Genomic DNA, 22,638 nt, shown 5'->3' with positions numbered 1-22,638 from the left:
AAAAACGCGGAAGAGAGAAGGGAATTACACACGAGCTCGGTACGAATTGCGAGCACGGTGCCGGCCAGCTTATCTGTAATTTAAAAATGAACCCGGGCCCGCCATTTCTATAAGTCTCCGGAGAAACTTCGAAGCGGCGAACAATGCGGCAAAACCAGCCATGAAATTTAAAGCAGGGAACACGACGGGGAGACAGTTCTCGCGGCATAGAAATCCCGCTAAATGAATTGTATCGGTCGCGTTCGAATAAATGGCCGCCGCGGAGGATCGGAGCGGCGCAGAACTAGGAAATGCCGCGAGGTGCGATTGCAAAAGTCGAGAGTTGCCGCGGTGGCTATTCAGGCCGCGGAGATGCACGAATGGATTTCAACGTGCAATACGCTTCATGCTTTCTGAACCTAGTCAAGCTCCTGACTGGGCTCCTTTTACAACCGCTGATAACTCGGTGAATTCGCAATATGCCGGATGACTACATAGGCACGCCGGATCGTGAGAGAATTAAACTGGTCAATGACTCGTGCCCCCGTGCGTTCTAATTGCGCATTCCTATCCCTTTGCCTCAACAACTGCCATAACAACCACATGGGAATTCACTTTTTCTCCCCCGAACTCGCCTCACGTGATTATCGCCAGCCTCCTCGAAGTTAGAGCCTCCCATTTCTACATAACTGATTACACAAATCAATTTTTATTCAATGAAATAACTACTTTAATGCAAAATACATATTTGCTAGTGGAGCCGACGCCTTTGTTTGTGCTTGAAACACTAAACTTAAAGTTTCGAGATTGTAAATACTGTATATGGGAATAATTACAAGTTAACAAAACGACTGCCAAACAATACGCTCCCTCATACACGCTCATTCCTTTATCTCGTTTATAATCGATTTCACTTCATACATTTCGCACTCATTATGTTCCTTTCTCACCACACATAAATTCACTTCATACATTTTTCCTCTCACTCATTATTAGGCAGCAAAATAATCTTTATGCAAAATAAACATTTTCCACCTGAACTCCAACAAACCGGAGTGACATGGAAATTGATTTTCTCTCTTGACGTGTTCGACAGGTTGGAAATTATTATATGAAAATATTTTTAAATTCGTCGAATGTTTTTAATGTTTTAAATTACACCTACCGAGTTTTGTCACAAATAGATGCATTAAATCTGCTGTCTACCCAGCCTGTATAAGAAGCAACTGCAGCCATCACCGTAAACAAATAAAATAAATGTTAAACTTCCCGTGAATTTCTCTCCACAGGCGAACAGAATTTGAAGGAACGCTCAGCGGACAATTGATTTAAACAGGTGCTCCACTTTATTCGAAAGTGCTTCCCCATTAAAAGTAGCGATGATAAAGCTGCGATTGGTTGCGGCTACCACTTTCACGAGTAAAACAATAATGTCATCTGGCAGTACGGCGATGCAACCTACTCCCTGGGCACGAGTTCATAGATGAGACTCTGCCCTCCTTCTTTCTCCGTCCCATTTCGTGAGCCGCAGGAAGTCGATACACTGCACCTCCCATATATTTCATGTTTCAACGTTGGCGCGGGATGTAATATCCTACAAACCATTTCTCATCGGGTGATCAAGGTACAGTCAAGATACAGACATCTTATCGTGTCTGCTCACGGTCGTGCAGATACCCCGCCATGCTACAAATTTCACCGATGTTATAAAAGCTCGCCAAATCCTGCGACTTTGCTCTACTATATCTATATCAACCCAGATTCTTATTTGATTCCGTAAAAATTCTGTCTGTTCGCTTTTCAATCTTTCACAGCAATTTTTCGTTGTCGTTCTAGATTCTTATTAGACTTTTGTATTAATCTGTACATTGTTTATTTGTAACTGTCTCAGTGATTTTCCTCATCTCGCAATAATCTTTATACTGTTCGATATTGTCAGACGGAATTCTTCTCGCTCGCGCTGCGATTTCTCGCCGCACATTTCCCCGAGGTCTGCAAACTAAATCTCGTAACGATCGATATTCATAAAATCACAAAAATTCCAGGTGAAATATTTTCCACTCACGCTCGAATCCGGGTTCGCGGAGATACACAAGGTGCGTACGTCGACGGTGCACAATCGCCGCGGAAATTTCATCGATAACGGTAACAGGGTCGCCGTCGGCGACTTGAATCATCGCTAAAGAGGCGATCGAGATTCAGCGCTCGAGCAGTCGACGCGACGCGATGGAAAAACGAACGAGCCGGCGAGACCGAGCAACAAGTATTCGTCTCGCAGTCTTTTCCTGGAGACGCTCATATGATTTCTCGAACAATTCTGTGAACTGTTGGTCGTCCCGAAATAGAATTTACCTCTTCGAAATTAATACAGGTAGCAGACAGAACCAATATTCACCTCTCATTGGCTTGGAACACGCGTTTCGTGCCGAAAACTATTGTAGCGTAATTGCAAAGTCTAATGTTATATTATTACAGGTCGTCGCAAAATTGACGTGACCTTCGTTTTTTGTTTTAAAAACGTTTACTTTTAATTTTTGATATCGACATTTGCAGAGAATGTGAATACTGATCAACTTTTATTGGAAACATTTTTCTGTGAGATCATCAGAAATATTTGGAAAGTTAACAATGATACGTGTTCTGGAAAATGACTATTTGTAGCCAAAATTAAAAATACTTAATCATTTTTGTAAAACCCTTCTCGAAGGTAGAATTGTTATAAATTTCACGTTATTCGTGTACGGATTACAAAATGCTTAAAACAGGATTACATACTTGAAGTACACAGATATTTCCTTAATTGGTGTATAAAACCAATTTTAGAGTTTAATTTTCCTTTGCATTTTATGATTCTGTTTTTGAACCGCCATATCTCACACCAGAATCATCTAAACCGGGTAATCTTTTGGATTTCGGAGTTTCAAAGGGTCGTCACTTTATAGCAAGACAAATTCTCCAGTTTACGAAACTGGAAAAATTGACACACTTTTGGCCACGAAAAAAGACTCATCTCCCACTCTGCACTCCCCTTCTACGACGCCATTCCCCCACGCTACCACCACGGCCCGATCACGTGGCTCCTCCGGCACTATCACACAGAGAGAGAGAGGGGGTAACAGAGAAGATTCAATTTCCTGACTTAGCGTGCCCAAAATTTCATTCGTTCTTTGAATAATTCCCAAGTCTGGTTTGCAGCGTGACGTAAAAGAGCCTGGCGTCTTCTCCGCTCCGCTCGGATCGGCGCCGCGGGCCTCGCGGGAGGGTGAACGGATTCATTAAGCGCGCTAGATTACTGGTATCGCGATGCTGCGTGCCTCGACATAAGCAAACAGTGTATTTCATTGCCTCGCGGTGTATAAAGCACACGGCGCGGCACCGCGGTGCCATGACATCATCGTTCGTGTTATTTCAGTTCCAACGAGTACGAGATATATAGGCGCATTAGTCTGCGGAGCATGACGTTCCAGACCAGATAAGCCATTCGTAGCCAGGTATGGAAAACATCTACATCCACGGTGTTTCACTTATTCGCGAACGGCCGTCGATGTTAGCGGGCCTGTCGGACTTATCGACCCGAGCGCCACCGAAAACGACGCCCGGACACGTCCAACAAACCGTCGACGATAAAACGCCTCGAAACGACGATTTTAACCGGCCAACGGACGATTCATTTTTCTGTTGAATTATTCATGGCCAGGCACAGTGTGCCCGGGGTACCGGTAACCGATAGCCTCGCCGGTAACATGAAAGAAAACTCGTAGCTGTAATTAGAAGTCGGTATTATTATGAATGGAACTCTGAGCGTGGCGTACAGGTACAAAGTGGGTAACAAGGATGGTCGAGAACCCTCTTCCCCCACGTTTTCAAGATGCTAGGAGGATAGTTGTTGGAGGTCTTCAAGGTCGTAAATCTTAGTCGCATTGCTCGGGCAACGGGTCTTTAGAAATGATTCCTTGGAAACCAGGGAAAAAGGAATCCGGTCGACTTTCACTTCACGAACTTCTTGTCTCGTGAATTTCTATTTTGCTGTTGTTCCGTTGGCTTTGTTTTGCCGTTGTTGATCATCACTTTGTCGAGTGGGTTTAGAACTGTTTCAGTGAAAAATGAAGACCTAAGTAGATCTAAGTAGACTGTGGATTTTATCAGAAGCAAAAATGTTGTTATCACTGAAACTACCACTGCCGGTGAAACGACCAATCTTATATTTTCCATTTTATAATTATTGCAATCATAAAGTTGTTTACGTGGAAATTAATGCGATAAATTTTTTATCCAACCACATATTGGGATAAAAATTGCACGAAATCTAAATGAATGGAGCCTTGTCATTTTTATAAGCTAAAACATTTTAATCGCTTTTAGTGCTAGGTAGGTTTAGCGTCGCATTATTTTCAACTTATTAAAGTTATTAAAAGAGGAGTCACCTGCTGTTTACAATTTATTAAGTTTTCGAATTCTTGGGAAACCACCTAATGCTAGAGACAGTACATACAGTCTGTTTTCTGAAAGAGACTCGAGATTCATTGAGAGCCATCGCAGCTGTCCACCGCACTCCGAGTATCCAATCACTCATCAGTTTAGAGCGCTTGTGGCGAGATAGACTGGTATTACGAAAGATAGTCGCAATATTAGGTCAGGTCTGTTCTCTCTAAATGTTGCGCATCATTTATACAGTTACCAAATTTCTATTGACTTTAGTCATTTGTCCATTCATTATGAAGTCACGCTGTTTAGTTTTAAAGGAATTAAGCAGTTATAACTGCTTATTGTACTACTTCAGATACCTTGTGAAAAAAATTAACAAACCAGTTATTTGAATATCTAATAGCCCCAGCAAATGAGCAAATATGTTAATGAGTAAGTTACACAAGACCTAATTGGGACTAACAAGAAGAACAAGTAAAAGAGTGGTCCTCTCTGTACGCAAGAATGAAACGCCGGAGGTAGAAAGTTTCTAAACTACATGCGGCGAACCAAAATACTCGGTAGCAGTATTAGGTTGGTGAAAAAATAAATAATCCATAAACGTCCGCTCTTGGATCGTTACTTAAACAATTGTTATATGTTAGTTGTATCTTTTGAAAATATAGTTTCCTCAATCTTTCAATATTTTTTGAAAATATTCTAGAACTCAAAAATTAATATTTCACTTCTATTCTGATTGTTTTAAACATCTCACCTTTGAATTCACCTAGACTGAGTTAGATCAACCATACTCCATGCTCACCTGTAACAGAGAAAAATTCGATTGTAGAACTATGCATTTCCAAGCTGAAATATTCAACAACAAGAATGATAAAAACTAAAAACTGCCACAGATACGCATACAAAATGCATACTGGGTCAAACGATATTGTTCGCAGTATACAGAATAAACAATCCTCTTCAAACTCTTTTAACCTGCCGATACATATTTTCAAACCAAAAACATCAGTGGTTACAATAAAGAATCGCAGATCCAGCTGGCAGACGAGGAAGGCAACAGGCACGAGTTTACATTGACCTACAACGAGGCTCCCCGTGATCATCAAACCTGCTTCAGTCTCGGCCAGTCGAAAAGGCACAAATCATGGTGCAGCTCGCTCGAAAGAATGCGTAAACTGCAATGTCTGCAATTCTGATGGATATATGTAAATGATATACGAATTATAAGGTTTCAAGAACTCTGGCAAACCATTCGTTTCCCACCGAGGCGATGGCAGGCAACCCGGCTATCAAGTTCCCCGAACCCGGGAAAAGGGAGACGAAACTAATCGTCCCCGCCATCTTGCAAACGACCGGCTTCGGGCTGAAGCTTTCGTGGAAAAGGATGATTCGATTTCTTCGAGAAGGAGCAATAACCGGCGATGGAGGACGTGGATGAACGAGGCGTCGTAATTGCCACGGCAATTACGCGGTGCGAGATGATTGTCGCGATCGGGACGATTCTTCCTCGATCGAGAACGGGGCCGATCGAGGAGGTGCGCTCGATTTCTCGAGAAAACCGAGCGGTCTGGGACTGAACGTCGGCCGAGCCTGATTGACCAATTGGCCACGTTACGCCACACGGTTGCTCGCCGAGTAACAGAAACTGGTTATGCTCAATCCCATGCTTCTCCGCACCCAGCTTCCTCGTACTTGCTACCTCCTATTTCTACGCGGCCGCGTGCGCGACACGAACCGCTCGCTAGTGTGCGATCGTGTCGCAGTCCGATGGAGCGTACCTAGCTTGTCTAGGGTACAGGGTGTTCGGGAAGTTATGGTCGCTGTTGGAATGCGATTGGCACGAACCATTGTTTTTAGGATTGTAAGAGTGCGGGATGCGTCTTCTCATTTCTTCATAATGCAAAGATGGGGGTTTTCAGTAGCCAAAAGCGCTAGATAAAAGATCAATCTAGACCGCAATCGCTCTCAAAAGTGCTATTTCTACGTTTACGAGGCGTAAAATAGCTAGATGCGCAAAGAATAGTGCAAATTACGCCACGGAAACGTAAAAATAGGACATTTAGGGGCCTTTGGAAAACCTCTTTTCATTATAAATGAGAAAGCGCATCCCGCATCCTTGCAATGCTGGAAATGCGAGTCTACCCCCTTAAGGCAGTGGTCAGCTAACTCATTAGTCTAAAGACCCAAATGTCAGTAGTACAACGATTTAGTTTTGTTTTGAGAGCCAAATTTCCAATACGCTCTTCTTTGTTGCGTTCGAAACTTTCATCGTCGATTAAACCACTAAATACAGTTGAAATTATATCGTGTTTGGTATCGTTTTGCATTAGAAAAATGCCACGAATATGTTGGTGAAAGTTCCATTAAAAAATACTGAAAAATAAAGAAGATTAAATACTGGTGTTACATTGTGATGACGCACGGGCCTTTAAACTGTGCCGGCGACGGCACATAAAAAAATAGCGTCTACTACATCACTGACGTCCGTTCAGAATTCAGAACACAGCTGTTGGACATCGATTAAAGAATTACTGCATCACACTAAAACTTCCCTTCCAGGAAAATATATTTGTAGCATTTTCAAAAATGCTGGTCCCCGAAGAACGGCAAAACGTCGCGAAGGATGATCCCTTAAACGTTCTTCCACCTGTTGCCAAGCCATCCTATCTTGTATAACTGTGCAGCATCAGCCTCGACACGAATGATTATTATTTTCTTAGCACCCTGTATGTGGTCGTTCGGGCAGTATCCGTGTGTCACCGTACGCACACTACTCCCGTACAATACCACGCTAGGCGACATGCTCTCTGGACACCCGTCTAATCGACTGGCTGCATACAGTTCGCACACCTGTTCCTCGGACGCTTGGACGGCCACATTTTGCATCCACAAGCGACCCGGCCGGACCGCGGTGGATCTACCGGTTACACTGTTCAGGAAATCGAGACAAAACACACGGTCGGCAGTCCAGCAATCGGCGACCTCGGCTGCGGTTCCATTTGAAGGTTCCTGATCGATGCCGGAGTAGCTGGGACTCTTAATCAGGGACAACGGGGTCCGACTGCGAGAGAGACGTTCGTTAAGGGGGAAGACTCGTCTCCATCTTTTCAAAAGTGCTTGATAAAAAATCGATGTATGCCCAACAAAAAGATTTTCAAAATTTTTTATTAAGAAGTGATATTTTTATGATCTTCATTTTATTAATTTTTTTATATTTCACGTAATTTGATTTATGTTTTCGTGTTCGTTAACCTCGCGGACCGTAGTTTGCCGACCCCTGCTGTAGACTGTGGACTAGGAGGGTCGGGCTGTGTTGCCTTTCATTCGAAAATCGGTTTGGCGTTGGGGTTCTGGCGAAGGCCATTCGAGTGCCAATTTGTGCATTGGCGAACGTGTGTGCTGCCAGTTTGTTCGGATTGCGCGCGCTTCAGGACCGTGCCGATCCCTAGACTAGGGATCCTTATTGTGCAAAGGAGGAACCAAATAAAAATGTAATTCTTTATTCAATGATTTTAATCAGCCGAAGCTAACGCGTTTTAAATTCTTTTAATCTGTTCGCTGCTTTAACTCCTCAACGACGTAAGTAGTCCGTAAGAGGTACTGACGCCGGCGACGTGTGAAGAACGTAGGTTGAGGGATAAAATCCCAGCCACTCTTCTTCATCATAAACGCATAAAATCCGCAGGACAGCAGTTCGCAGCTGTGCAAGCAAGGGATTTTTCCAGTTTCCTCGACGCGTGAAAGAGTGATACCGAAGGAAATCCCGCGGGATTTGTCACTGGCAATAAACCAGGGAACGCTGCGACCGATCTTCGGGTTCGGCGTCGAAGTGGACGGATCTGGCAAGAGCAATAGAGGCATTATCGAGCGACGAGCGGCCATTAGCGCCGGTCCTCGCATGTACAAACGAGTAGAAATGCAAAACAGCCGGGGTCCGCAGATATATCGAGGCTCGTGCGGCACTGTCGTCCCGTGGCCGTAAGTCCGCGGGAGCGTGATTGTGGGCCGACACTCGAGAAAATCTAGTCTCGTGCGGCTCGCGATTAGGCTCGGCACAGAGTCGGCGGGTGTATGCACGCCGCGCCGGACAGTCGTCGGGGCCGCTCACCATAAATCCTTTGTAAACGGAATAGATGTCCGCTGCATCGAATTAGCATCGGATTAGCCGAGTTAGTAGTTTGTTTCCTATCCGAGGGAAGGATTGCCGGCTCTCGGCGCGGCGTTGCGGCGATATTGCGAATTTATGCGGGGCACGTACAGTCTGCCGAGGTACGGCGCTAGCGTTTCGGCCGCAGCCGCCGTCGCCGCCGCGCTGTGTGTGAACAAAAATCCCGTCGCTTTGATACGCGGCCGGCTGGGCTGCTCGTCGTACTTTTAATTAGCATACGATCGATTCCGTGGGCCCTCGGTTCGACGTTTCGCAACGGTACTCGTCGTCTCTCGCCGGTTCTCCCCCGGCTGCTGGCCCCGGGAGCAACAGCGACGCTCTGGCATTTCGAAGCCGTGCGAACCAATCCCGGCGAGTTATGCCTTCCATGTCTACCGGCATCCCCTCGGATGCACCGAGTCATTCATGCCTTTCGAACTGTGAATGCACGCCGAGCCAGATCGAGGATAATTAAAGGCATCGACCAGCGCGCAGCGCTGTTACGAAAGTACCCTATACTGCTGTTGCTGCTCTCGAGCACCGGGCCGCGCTCGTCCAAGTGTCGAGGTTACGTCATCGATTCAAAATGTCGATACCGTTCGACTCTGTTTAGCCGAACACCCACGGACACCCTGTGTACACTGCGCCTTTTTTCTGTTTTTTTTTTTTATTTTTCCACCGTGCACCGTGCGGTGGCGGTTCACGTAGGAAACGCGACGCGTGGGCGCGCGAAAAGGACTAATTACATAAAATATGGGTAACGGATGTCGAACAGTTGCCTCCTTCCTTATTAGTCGATTTACGCGGACCCGAGAGACCGGCTCGCGTTCGATACTTTACGTCGAAGTCAATTCATTATTCAACGCTATTACTACCGGCATCGATTGCTCGGCTCGTGTACGCTTTTAACGTTCATTAAAGAAAAAGCGGCCGCCGGTGATAAATCTTGGGGGAACGGGCGAAGTAAAAGTTCACTTTCCCATAAACCATGATTCTGTGGAAATAATTCAGCACCGAATCTATTAGAATGGAACTAATTGATCCGGATAAAATGGCGGCTGAGATATGCGCTGCGTACCAACTGTTCTAGTTGAGCGATTTATACGAGCTGTCGGTCAACGACGGAGAAGTAGGCTACTTCAGGGAGCTTTTGGACACCTCTTCTCGAGGATTCGACTTCAGAGACTTTGAGGCACTTGCGAACCGTTTGGAAGACCTTCGGACTCAACTTTGGGAGCCAGGGAACTCTAGGACGCGCTTGAGAAGCTCTCAGGAGAATTGAGTTCCTTCGCAAAAGCTCTAGAAAGTCATCAAGAACTACTTAAGACGTTTGAGTTTCATCTGGCGAATCTCCAAACTGTAGGGGTTCTCTACGAGAGGCTTCAATATCTCATTCGTAAAGTTTGAGGCTTTCGGATTCTTTTGAGGAAGTCTTGAGACACTTCGGTGCTACATTGTTCAAGATTTCCTCAGGGTATCCCTAAGATTTTCAGGATCGCCGACGGTTACAACAAATAATATTCCACAGCTTTCGTATTCAGTGCATTAAACTCGTAATTTCAAACGTACAGACCCATCATAAGATCTCTGGAAACGTTCGGTGACGACTAATATGTCGTTAAACATTTGCGGGTAACGGAAAATTAGCGTGGGCGCCAGGGAAAATACACAGAAATTACGTTGCCGGTTCGACCAGAGGCGAGTATAATTTTTAAACCGCGTCGGTCTGGGTGTTTGCTTTTCGGCCGCGCGCAGAATGTATGCGAATGCACGGGCGTATGTTTGCATTCGCGTCTACACACGATGTAGGCGCACCTTGCTGCGTTTGTATTACAAGAAATCATTCTCTCTTTACTTGGGCCGGCAGAAAACTGCTCTGACATCATTCATTATCGTTCGTTCGGTCAGGACGACTACACTCGTCGCTTTAATCATTGTGGACAAACACGAAAATACACACCAACTCTCGTGCGATATAAATAATGAATAAATCCTTGTCACTTGGGTTCAGAAAACTGTAATCAATCATCCGCAGATTAGGAATGCCACACATTGCAAACTATTCGTGGATGTTCTACAAATGAATCACGAATCTTATCATATCAGCTCGAGTCGGATACGATGGAAAGACTGGGGATTAACTCATGGTCTCAATGAACTATAATCTGTAAAAATTTTGTACAAAATTTTTAATTTACTTTGTGATTGATTGGAAATAGTTAAAATCTATTCTTAGCTACACGTATGTAAAAGATGAAAGCAATAATAATAATTTAAAACCCTTTAAACAATATCCTTTCCTAAATCGCTTTTATTTCCTGCCTTTTGGGATTTAACTGGACCTACGAAACGGAATTTACGTCTAGTCACGATGAATCTTGCACGGATGTATTCGTTAGAACCTGTCGAAGGTGCCTGAACAAGAATTTTGCAGTTTTCCAGACTCAACTTTGATCGGCAGATGCACGACATATTCCATTCTTACTATTAATGCAAAAATTAACGCGACTACGGGCGAAAACGATAAGTATTTCGTACAACAAACTTGAAAAAGGATGGAAACCTCCTCTTCCAAATTCCACAGTTTGAATCTCAAACAGAAATGATAAGAGAAACACGGACAATGTCTATTTCGCATAAAGATCCACAGCGCGTCAGGCGGGGGCGCGGTGCAATAAAAGTGAATCGAAATCTCGAGGAGCGCGGTGCAGGGAATTTGCAGAAGAAAATACAAGCCGGTCACTCCGCTCGTTTCGCCGCGGAGCACTGGGCTGACAATGTGGCGCAGGAGTAACGAAGGAAACTTGGCGAAAATTAATATTTCCCAAACGTTGTCGTGAGCCGCGTCCCCGCCCGTTTAAACCTTGTCAAAAAGCTCTTCCACTTGCTAAGAAGGAGATCGACGCGAGGCTAGACCGTGAATTAGTCGGTAAGATTTGACGGCGTGGACGGGTGCGGGGAAGGCGAACTTTCATTAAAACTTTCGTGACAAGCCCAATCTTCAAGCTCGTGTCTCGGCGAGTCAGCCCCGGGGAATGAGGCGTGAGAAAAGCGAGATAGCCAAAAAGTTTCGCCCGGGATCTTCCGCATGCAACTTTTTCTTCTTTAGCCGGCCCGCGTTGCCACAGCAATTTCAGTTTCCGCCATAATTACGTGCGTCAAGCATCCAGTTTCGCTCGTGGTTCTGAGCTATTCCCTAAACGAGCCCCAACGTCGTCATACTACTCCGATTCGAAACTCTCGTTCTCCGAAAACAATGAAAACACGATGTTCCCTTCCGTTTACTTTGCGCAAGATCGACAGTAATTGGCAAGTATGCTTCCCTCAAAATGTATTGAAGGTTCTCTGAAATAAGCTCCTCGCCCCACGTTATCTTCACGTGTCATGCCCGCGCAATCAAGTTTTAGGAAGCACGATATTTCGTAAAAATATATTTAGAGTTTAGAAGCATATTTTAAAAACGTGAAATATTCTCGTGACTTTTTTGGAGGAGCTGGAGGAGAAAATTGAACAGCGCATTGTCCACGCTCGTTTCAAAAGGCTCTACTTTCACTTCCTCCGGTTGTCCCTTTTCTAGAGGCGCTTTTGTAGTAGAGAGTCACCAGGAAAGCGAATGTATGACTAAGGAAAAGCAACTCCAGAAGTGAAAGCAAAAGCTCCATCCTTTAGACCGAGCGCAAGTAAATTATTAACTGATTTTTGTGTTCGCAAGGTTATAATCTAAGTGTGCAGCGGTTCGTTTATTTTGTTCGTTAGTGCGCGTAAACATTTAAGTGCTCCCAGTGGATCAGGTAACAAGATCATGTGAAAAGCAACACTTTCTAAGTTTACGCCTACTGTTCCGAGCGACTGTGAGTTCTCAGCTACTGTTCACAGTGTCATCATTAATTCCGTACAAGTTTTACGTAAATTAATGTTATGTTTGAATTCTGAATTTAGCGAAGGCGGAGGAGTGTGCTAGAGAGAGCATTGCAATTAGCAGGAGAAACATAGCACGTGAAAAACACCAGGCGCAGGTCGAAACGCCGCTATAAAACATTTACTATGGCCGTTTCTTTTTATTATCAAACGTTACGGTCCGAAGGGCGGTTTTTTATTCATCAATTTTTGAGAGCTCGATGAAAATCTGGAGCGATATCGAGCGCAATAAATTGAAACCTGAAACAAACTCCATCGGAGCGGTCTGCCACGTTTTACTGTTATTCGCAATCAAGTTAGTTCGCGGCTGCGGGGAAAAAAGGGTTCGGTCGGTATGGACGTAATATCAATCTGGAAGAGGAATAGAGGCAGAGTTAGCGACGTTGAATAACGTAGAGCGCGCGTTCATTTGCGAGTCATTAATGGCGTTTGCCGAATGAAACGTTACGCGCTCTATACGTTTCGTTATGCCCATCGTTTCAATCCCGCTGCGATAAACAAATTTTACAGTTCGAATACTTTCGATGGTCGATCTCGATAGCAATGAAACAGCTATGGCCTGAATGATTGAGACAATAGCGAATTACCTGGGAAGAATAATTTATGATAGATCAATCAATTCGTCATGGACTGGTCCAGTTGCCTAGCTAACCAAAATCATATCGTTCCAATCAGAAATTCCAACATCTTGAAGTTTCAAACATTCGTTCGCGAGGCATCCCCTTTGCAGCAACGTCAATATTCCCGAATGATGAACAAAGATGTTAAATAACGCAGAGTGCGCGTTTATTTGCGAGTCATTAATGGCGTTTGCCGAATGGAACGTTTCAATCTCGCGGCGATAAACAAATTTTACGAACGAAATCGACGACCGTTCGAATACTTTCGATGGTCGATCTGGATAGCAATGAAGTATCGACTCGTTCCCCCAATTCTCCCGTCCTGGATAAAACCTTCGTTTCTCCGGGGTAACCGGGAACCGCTTGTGCACCTGCGAGCGCGCACATGTTTTTCCCGATACGCCCACGCTGTTGTCCGTGCGATTGTCGAAATCGAGGGGGCGAACGATTGCTCGGAGACGAGCTGTCTCGTTCGATGCCTCGAAATGTGAACCATCCCGGATATTTGATCAGCTACGTGCCCTTATTTCGGCTGAATGCAAATGGAATCATCTTCTACTGCCTTTTTTGTTTTCTCTCGCAGCGACCCGGACAGCGAGTGGAATACAAATAAGAAAGACAGAGATCAGATACATATTCAATATTGCATCCCGAAAATATTAACGTCCGGACCACCGCCGTATTCATATAGAGGCTGCGGATATCTGGCAAATGTTTAAGAAGAATCTGTTGGAACAGATCACTTGGAAACCTTTTTGTCGGCTCGTCTCTGCGTCGATCACAAGAGCCAATTGCATTATTAAATTCGTATTCAATAAATTGCTAAACGTATGGAATATTTTAACAAACTACTGCAAGTATTGTACGAGGTATATCAGATTTATATCGATAAAATTAAGAAAATCGTATAAAATTAGAATAGCTCCGAGTGCAAAGAGTTAATAATATATTTTTTTAAATACTTCTACCGTTTCGAATTTCATCAAGACTCGTCTTGCTGTCTGCTAGAAACAAATCAAAGCAATCCCATACCAAATCACCTTTGCCAATGCTGAAGCTGCAACCGCATTTCTCATTATACCTCGGTCCGCTCTCATTCAAAGTCCACCGATTACGATCTCAATCCCCTCTGACCACTCTAATCGCCTCGGTCGCAGCTCGAAACACTATCGCCGAGCTTCTGGCACGCGCGATAATTCTTCTGGATCCCGATCGCGATAACGATCGCGTCCCGTTCGCGCGACACACGCGCTGTGCCCGATCTCTCGCGCTAATTTTAATTACACCCATGAATAAATGCATTAATATCGGTCGGCTGACGCCCACGCGACCGTGTCACGTCGACGGAGACAGATTCCGTGAGAGAAAGGCTGGAGAAGGGCCGGCAGAGACGGTGAATCGGGCGAAAACGGGACGGAGCGAACGAGCCCGGAGAGAAAATCATGTAAAACCACGTCGTGACACCTGCAACCAGCGTCGCGTCGGCTCCTACGGGTCTAACCAGGATGTGTTACCTAAGGCATTGTCGCGACAAGACAAACGGTCTCTACGTGGAGCGCGGGAGGATGTCGCGCAGAGCGTCGGCGACGTCTTCTGGGCGGGACCAGCGGCGAAAGAAATTTATGCTGTCACTGGTACGACGTCGTAATGAACGCTCACTTCAAGATATTGGCACACACGGCCTCCTAGAAGTTAGCTCTCCACTTGTTGAATTAAATCATTTCAACAGTTGTGCTGAGTTTTCATGTTTTTTAATTATCTCTACTGCGCTAAGTTGTGCTAAAGTGTTACTTTAAAAGAATAATAAATAAAGAAGTTACGGCATATAATAGTTTTGGACATGCAATTTAATGTTAAATGTTACTCGCTAAGCAATTATGCAGTATTTTACAGACGCAAAATTTCTCTTGAAAATGGTCCACATTTGGATCGAAACGTCGAGAACAATTTAAATTGCAAAATTGCTTAGTGAGTAACATTTGATCGAACCTGTGGCGCCGAAATCATTAAATTGTTTATTTGCACTATCTACGATCGACATAAAGGAAAATTCATTAACGTTTAAGTTAGTAACAGTTAATCAAACAGCATTTAATCATATGCTAGGCTATCATAACTTAAATATGCAATACTGTCTCTGTGGGATGACCAGCAAGTCCAGTTATGTATATTATGCAAGCGCGAAGGGCCTCGGACAACAGCAAAGTGCCCTTAATATCGTTGTGCTGGAGAAACTGGCAGTTGCGCTGACTTGTGCGAAGCTAGCACAACTCAGTTATATGATTATATGCTGTTTGAATAACTGTTACTGACTTAAACGTTAATTGCGTGTCCAAAACTACTTTTTACCATAACTTCTTTATTTATTATTTCTTTAAAGTAGTACTTTAAAAAAAATGAAGAGTGGTGGGCTACTCAAAAAATTCGTTCTTCTCAATTTTTTGTCTGACTTCTCATATTACAGTTTTAATATGCGAGCACAATGTAGGAATGATTTAGTAATTCAACATGTGGGAGCTAACTTATATTATTCCATTTTTCCACCAGGATATGACAAAGGTAATAACTTCTTCATTTATTATTTCTTTAAAGTAATACTTTACCAAAAATGAAAAGTGGTAGGCTACTCGAAAAATCGTTCTTCTCAATTTTTTGTCTGCCTTTTCATATTACATTACAGTTTTAATATGCGAGCACAATGTAGCAATGATTTAGTAATACCAAATGTGGGAGCTGACTTATATTATTCCAGTTTTTCCACCAGGATATGATAAAGGTAATTCCTCGAAATTGAACAAAATCATCCGTCCGAAAACTAGACATTAGAAACATTTGCTTAATAACGTGGAAATCGGGTATCTCCGCAAGGCGCACGATTAATGCAGGTTTATAGACAATGGTTGAGAAACGTCTCCGAAACAAAGACGAGCCTCTGACGAAGTAGCTGCTAGAACGATCGCATTAAGCGAGCAAATCGCGGGAAGCCGAGCCTAAACGAGCGTGAATAGTTGGTTGGGCGACTCGATCGTTTATAAGTTTACACGGTATCGGCGTCGTCAGCGTTCGCCGCACATGAGGAGCCACGAAGAATAACGAGGATAGTCGTAATTACTGAACTGTTCTTAATGGTCACCCCGGCCGCCTCTTTGAATGCTAAGTGCAGAAGCTGCGACGGAAACGGCAATTAAGACCGTGCTCGTAGAATACTTCCCGGGCGATGCTTGACCGTTTTAACGTGGCCAGCCAGCCGCGAATCGACCTGGCCCGCGTTAAAAAAACCCAAGAAGAAAATTAATTCTTTCTTTACACTTCTATGGAACAATGAAGGGGAGAGGAAAGAGCGCGGGGCGTGGAACTTTTCAATTACGATAAACTAAAGACCTAATGTCGCCGAGATCTAATTTCTAGCGAGTCTTCGTGACTCCGGGAATTTTCCTGGTTCCGTGCCGAGTTTCGCTAATTGCTGCGGCCGGATATCGTGTTTATCAAGCTTTAATACACCTCGAACTAGCAGATTCGGAATCGTCATCGAATCGTTGCGAATCAAGTTGCGTGGGCGTGCAAGGAAACGGAGACGGCTGGGAATGCTGATGTCTTTGAGACCGGGAGGAGATAACGTTCTTTTCTAGAACGCTTTGATTGATGAAGTTGGCGTTCGTTCGTTCGCTGCTGAAACGTGTAACATTCTCGCGATACCGGTTGCCCGCGAGAACGTTACATTTCCGTCGATGCGAGAATCAATTAACGGACACGAATATGAAATTTTGCTGAATAGATAACAGCCGGTGGCTTCCCCGGTTAATTGCGAACCCACGGTGTCGCGAATTGCTTCGTTACGGCGCCAGTTTATCTGACCGCTATCCTAAAAGATGCAACGCCAACTGCAAATTCAACCGCGCGACGTTAGCAACCGGATCGAGCTCGGTTCTCGGAAGACCACCTCGCCGACCATAATGAAAACCGCTGCGATGTGCTAATCGACAGAATATTTGCGCAGCCGTTAGCGCATTCGCTCCGTGAAAAATGCGCAACCCTGTGTAGATTTAACCGTCGAATAGATCGTAAATGTCTCGTAAACAACTTTCTTAATTGATTTCGAAGCGATACAGTATATTTCCAATTTTTCTTCACGCTCCTGCGCGACAAGAAGCTGTTTCTATGCAGCACACGTTACGTCTGAATTAGCCGAATGAAACATGTTTTGCTTAAGTGGAAGCGCCTCGAATATTTCAAGGCGAAAGGAAGAAAGCGAGATTGTTAGCGTAATGATGCACGCGATAAAACTGACCCTTTCGAGGCGATGCGAGGCGATGCACCGGCGGATATTTCATGTTTATAAACATGAGTGTCGATGAAGCGCGTCGTTAGTGTCGGTTTGCATTATGTTTGCATCTCAATCGACGTATTACTGCAGCGGGGAAACGAGAATTGCGAGCGTTCATTCGCGCGATGAAAAATGCCGAGCAACCTTAGGAGAACAATGCTAGTCGGAATTGGCTGTTTACCTGGCTCAGGGGTGGCCAACCTTTTACGTACCACGCGTTAATTTTGTTCAATTCTGCCAAAAAAAAAAAAATAGGAATAGGCGCAGCAACTAAATTAATTAATTTATGCCAGTTCAAAAGGCACATGTTTATTGGAGCACCGATCTACGCTATTGATTTCTTGAACGCAATTCACATCCCACAATTGTAAACTGTCAAAAAATCCTGCTCAGGTGTTGAAAATATGAAGATGAATTCAGCTATGGCGCCTACTTCAAAAGAATAAGTAGGCGCAAGGATACAATGCGCCTCAGGTTGGCCATCCCTGACCTAGCTAATCAAAAATATTGTAGTTCTATTCGGAAAAAAATTCGAGACCAAATCTTAAAGACACCCCAACCTGGTTGAGCTGTATCCTTCGGTTCATTCTAAAAATGACTGAGACAATTGTAAATAACCTGGGAAGAATAATGTATGATATATCAATAACTTCCTCTTGGACTGGTCCATTTTCCTAGCTAATTAAAAGCACATCGTTGCAGTTCGAAATTCAATCATCTTGAAAACACAGATCCATTAAAAATGGTCCATTTGCCTAGCTAATTAAAAGCATAATATTGCAGTTCCATTCGGAAAATTGTAGACAATAGTAACCAAGAAGAATAATGTATGATAGATCAATAACTTCGTCTTGGACTGGCCCATTTTCCTAGCTAATTAAAAGCACATCGTTCCAGTTAGAGATTCAATCATCTCGAAAACAAAGATCTTGAGTATCAGTTTAAGTGGGACACCCTGTAAATCACGAGAATCGGCAAAGAGCCGGCTTATCAGTCGGCATCGGATGCCTGAGCGTTCTTTTGAATGACAACTGGCAGAGAGGACGACGAGACGCTCTAAAAATTCCCCGGATCATCGATCCCGCGCCTTTCACCGTGGAATCACGATCGTCCGAGCGTTGGCGAAGCGGCAGACGCCTTGGAAACAAGCGGTCTCGGCTCTAAAAAGAAATCGAAACCGACGATTCCGTGCACGTTCGCGGCCGTCTCGGTAGGTGCAAGAAGTAGTCGCGTCGGTCGTTACCGACGCTCTCCCGAGAGCGTTAATGGATTCACGAATGTCGAATACCCGGTAAATCGAATGTTTCCCGTGAACGGTCTTAGTCACCATTTCGACGTAAAGGAGGAGAGCCGCCGTTGCGGCTGGAATCGTAAATGCCAGAAGAGAGCTAAACTCGTGTATTATTCGCGATTCGTGCGTCGTGATCGAGGCCCTAGCGAACGGAAGAGCTTCGGGATGTGGGTGCGCGAGCCTATGCTTCTCCACATACAGACACACATACACAGAAAACTTGTGCATACGTGTTAGGAACGTGTATGGACGTCTGTGTGTGTCGGTGCTCCGGGACGAAGAAATCTCGACAAGGTTGCGCCGAAGGCATGTATCTCCGGGATTATAATCGCAAATCCCCGGCTCGCATAAAATGTAGATTAGAATACACATCCGCATTAACATAGATCGCTTTGACAGACGTCGCGGCGTGGTACCGCTCGCAGTGTGTTCCTGCACGCAGGAAGTATGTTGACTTTTAAGATATACGCTCTCTCCTTCTCTCTCTTCCCATCGTTCCTTCGGAAACGAATACCAGAGCCACGGTGAACAGATGGTCCTTGCGGTCGCCCGCTGGTAAGGCACCGTAAACGTCAACGGAAACCGTCGATATTCGCTGCATTGTATGCTGATCGCCTAGGCCTGCCTTCCGCGACGCAGAAAATGCGATCGGACGGCTCTTTTTTCAAGTGTTTCGCTGATATCCTCCGCAGGATCTAACCAATTTCGTGGTCGGACTTTTGTAATGCGATCGTCTTCTAGTTTTATCGACAGACCGCTTGGAAGAGTCTGTTGGAATTCAACGATACCGTAGCGTGTTAGGTATAAGGAGGAGGATTAGTGGTCCAACGAGGGCGGAAACCGTGGTGAGTTTTGTTAGGGGGTAGCTCCATGGGTATAATTCCTGCCCAGATAGTGGAAGGGTTGCCTATGGAGTAGCCCCACACAAATCCCGGCAAGAAACACCGGCCGGGGCAGTGCGTAATTCATTCTTTCCCTCCACGTCTCAAAAACAAAAAAGAAAAGAAGCTATAAAGTCGTGACCGTCGTCAGCAAAATTGTACACAGCTTCCACTTTTATTATTTACACATAGATTAGATACAGGATACGCGGAAACGCTAATAACTAGACTGCGGATCTTTATGCAAAATAAAAATATTCTGCATTGATTGTGGGAAGCAGGAATAATAAATGATAGGATAATAAAAGAATAGTAAAAGGATAATAAAGGAATAGTAAAAATACATATATGAACTATTGTAAATCTGTGTTGTTATCTCTCATCCCAAAGTCAACATTAACCGTAGCCCTCTTTGCAAGGTACATGTAAGATATGTTATAATGAATTTTAAACCATGTGGTCGCTACTGACCTCACTGCTAATGCGGCCACACTAAAATAGACTATAAATAAATAATAATAACTAATAAAGTATATACGGTGTAAAGTGTAGTTTATTAGAATAATGTACCCACATAAAGACATTTCTCACAGAGTCGATTCTGAGGCAGGAATAGGGCCCGTTTAAGTGTAGTGTTATTTCTGAAGTGGCGTTACTAGACTGGAGATTTTATGCATTTATAGAAAAAATGGATCCACAATGGTCCACAGCGGACCGAGGACTCGCGATCGTCGAGTTAGCATGACTCATCTCGCGCACGTTGAAATCACGGGGCCATAATGTGTAAGATTTCAGCCCGGGCGATATAACTTATGGGTCCGATTCGAATCTACCACTCACGAGGCATCATGGCGATAATTATAGCCTGGCTATCGGTCTCGGATGCATCGATTGACCCACGCGTCGTGGATCGCTCGTCACTCGAACCTCGAACATGCACGCCGATGCATTTCGTACAATAGCGGTCACACGAGAGGAACGCTTAAAGAGCGCACAAAAGGTGTGCGAGAAGTAAAAAAAAGAAAGAAAAAGAAGACAGAAAGAGAGAGAGGGGGAGAGAGGGGGAGAGAGGGGTGAGAAGGAGGGGAAGAGAGACAAGATCGTCTACCTGGTCCCTTTTATGCCCGGCACACAATGACGACCGGACGTTTCGTTAATTTCAATGAGCCCTTTGTCAGTCTCACCTGCAACAAAAAAAAGGTGGAAGCCATTGATTATTACACGCGTCTCGTCAAAGTAAACGCGTGATTACCGAACGCAAACGCGCGCGCATTACCAGCGAATGGCTCATTACACTTTACGCTCGGCTGGCCCGGCAGCCTGGGTCAAAGCCGTGTTTCATTCGTCGTTCGTTTCCGGATAATCGAGCAAAGTATACGCGAGATGGCCACGAAAGAGTGACCCGAAAATTTGCCCCTTCTGGCTCCCCTGATTTTGAAAACTATTATTCGATCCAAAAGGCCATAAAAAATCCCTCATTCATGGATTACTCTTTCGTGAACACGACGTCTACCGTAAAGGCATCACACGTTGATCCATGGGGGAGGGAAAGAGGATTAAAACTACCACGAAATTTCCTTATGAGATGTCAAATGATTCATCCGGGAAACGTGTCGTCCGACTAATCCAATAACAATCCTATTTCCGAGGAAATTAAGATGCCGGAATTAATGGAAGATATCACGTTGTCGCTTTCAAGAAAATCGCTATCGTAATCTCAATCAGAGCACGGTCTTACTCATTTAGAATGAAATTCGTGTCTGACATTTGATAGTTTAATCCTTCGGATCAAATCTCCGCATCTAAAATGTGAAGACCCTTCCTTTACAAGTACGCTGAAGCGTCCGAAATATCGTATAAATTGTAGAAGACAACGCTTTTATAAATATATTTTAAACTGAACAATATATTCTTAAGGTTTTGGTCGAGATGGTAGTGTGCTAGCTAGTTATGAGATTCGAGATGTCTTTGAGTTCTAATTTTCTGTATCGTGTCGCGTATTACGTCGGCTCGGATCCTTTTCAAGTATTACAAATCCTTACGATCCTTTTCAAGATGACAAAATGAATTCTAATTGACAGGTTGGTGCGTTTTGGTCGTCAGAATGGGAGTGTACTTTAGTAAAATGTTTTGGCTAGGACGAATTAGGTAAGAAAGATATGGGAAATTACATCTGGTTGTTTGGTTAAAATTGGTAGTCTAGAAGTGATGTCCGATCACGTTCGGTCTGCTCGAGACCGAGCACACGCTTTTCTACAGAATTGCGCAAAAGTCAACTGACAAACAGTTGTGACCAAGCCGTTGCCAATCGGCCAGTCTTCCGATACGAACGTAGCACGGTCGCGAAACTTCCAGCCGCCATTGTATCCCACGGTAGCACACGATCCGCAATGCTGCGTCAGAAAATCTGCGCAAACTTGTATCCATTCGCGCAGTAGCAGATATCAAACGCGATTAACCAAAGCGGTTTAGCGCTATAGAAAGTAGTGGGTTCGGTTGCGAGAACCAGGGGGTGGAAAAGGCAGGAAACCGAGGGCGAATAGAAAACGGAACGTGAGAAAGGGCTCCCGGGGCGTAGTGCATTATCGTAAGCCGAAACTACTGAAATAGAAATTTCGGGTAATACCGTGCCTAGCCCGAGTTTTATCGGGTTAGCCAATTACTCGAAACTCCGAGCATCGGCGAGCCACGCTCTCTCGCACCACGTTGCGTCTTCCACCGTAATAGAATACGAGATTCGATGCTTGCCACAACCGGAAGAACGGATAACACAATCCCAATATCCAATGGTCAGCTCTTATACATTTTTATGCGTTAAGAAACCTAGTTTCTAGCGAAATATTCAAAATTGATCCTTATGTAGAATCATTCTGTAGACCCTCCAACTACAGCAGTATATATTTTTTAAGGGTTTGATAGGATGTTGTTTAATTTATTTGCAAAATCTAGGGTCTAAGGCAAAATCTAATTAACTCTTTGCACTCGGAGCTATTACTCTATCCTTTAGTTACTCGGGGTTATCATAAGACCTAACTAATGTAAATAAATAATTA

At 44.4% G+C, this 22,638-nt stretch overlaps 1 protein-coding gene across 26 annotated transcripts in view; it reads right to left on the bottom strand.

The window, feature by feature from the left end:
* Kug (FAT atypical cadherin kugelei) overlaps positions 1-22,638 on the bottom strand; it is a 612,064-nt gene that overhangs the window by 539,770 nt on the left and 49,656 nt on the right. For 4 of the 26 annotated variants that reach the window (XM_076442472.1, XM_076442521.1, XM_076442531.1 and 1 more), the window contains exon 2: positions 5,159-5,206. The exons of 19 other annotated variants lie outside the window; for them this stretch is intronic. The gene's annotated coding sequence lies outside the window, so the exon portion shown is untranslated. Of the gene's footprint in view, positions 1-5,158; positions 5,207-20,693; positions 20,770-22,638 lie in introns of all 26 variants that reach the window. 3 more of the 26 variants (XM_076442550.1, XM_076442484.1, XM_076442537.1) reach the window with 1 other exon arrangement.

Source organism: Lasioglossum baleicum, chromosome 2 (assembly GCF_051020765.1).
Source record: "Lasioglossum baleicum chromosome 2, iyLasBale1, whole genome shotgun sequence".
Classification (NCBI taxonomy): Eukaryota; Metazoa; Arthropoda; class Insecta; order Hymenoptera; family Halictidae; genus Lasioglossum; species Lasioglossum baleicum.
The sequence above is the reverse complement of the archived record's forward strand: the minus strand, read 5'-3'. Positions and strand labels throughout refer to the sequence as shown.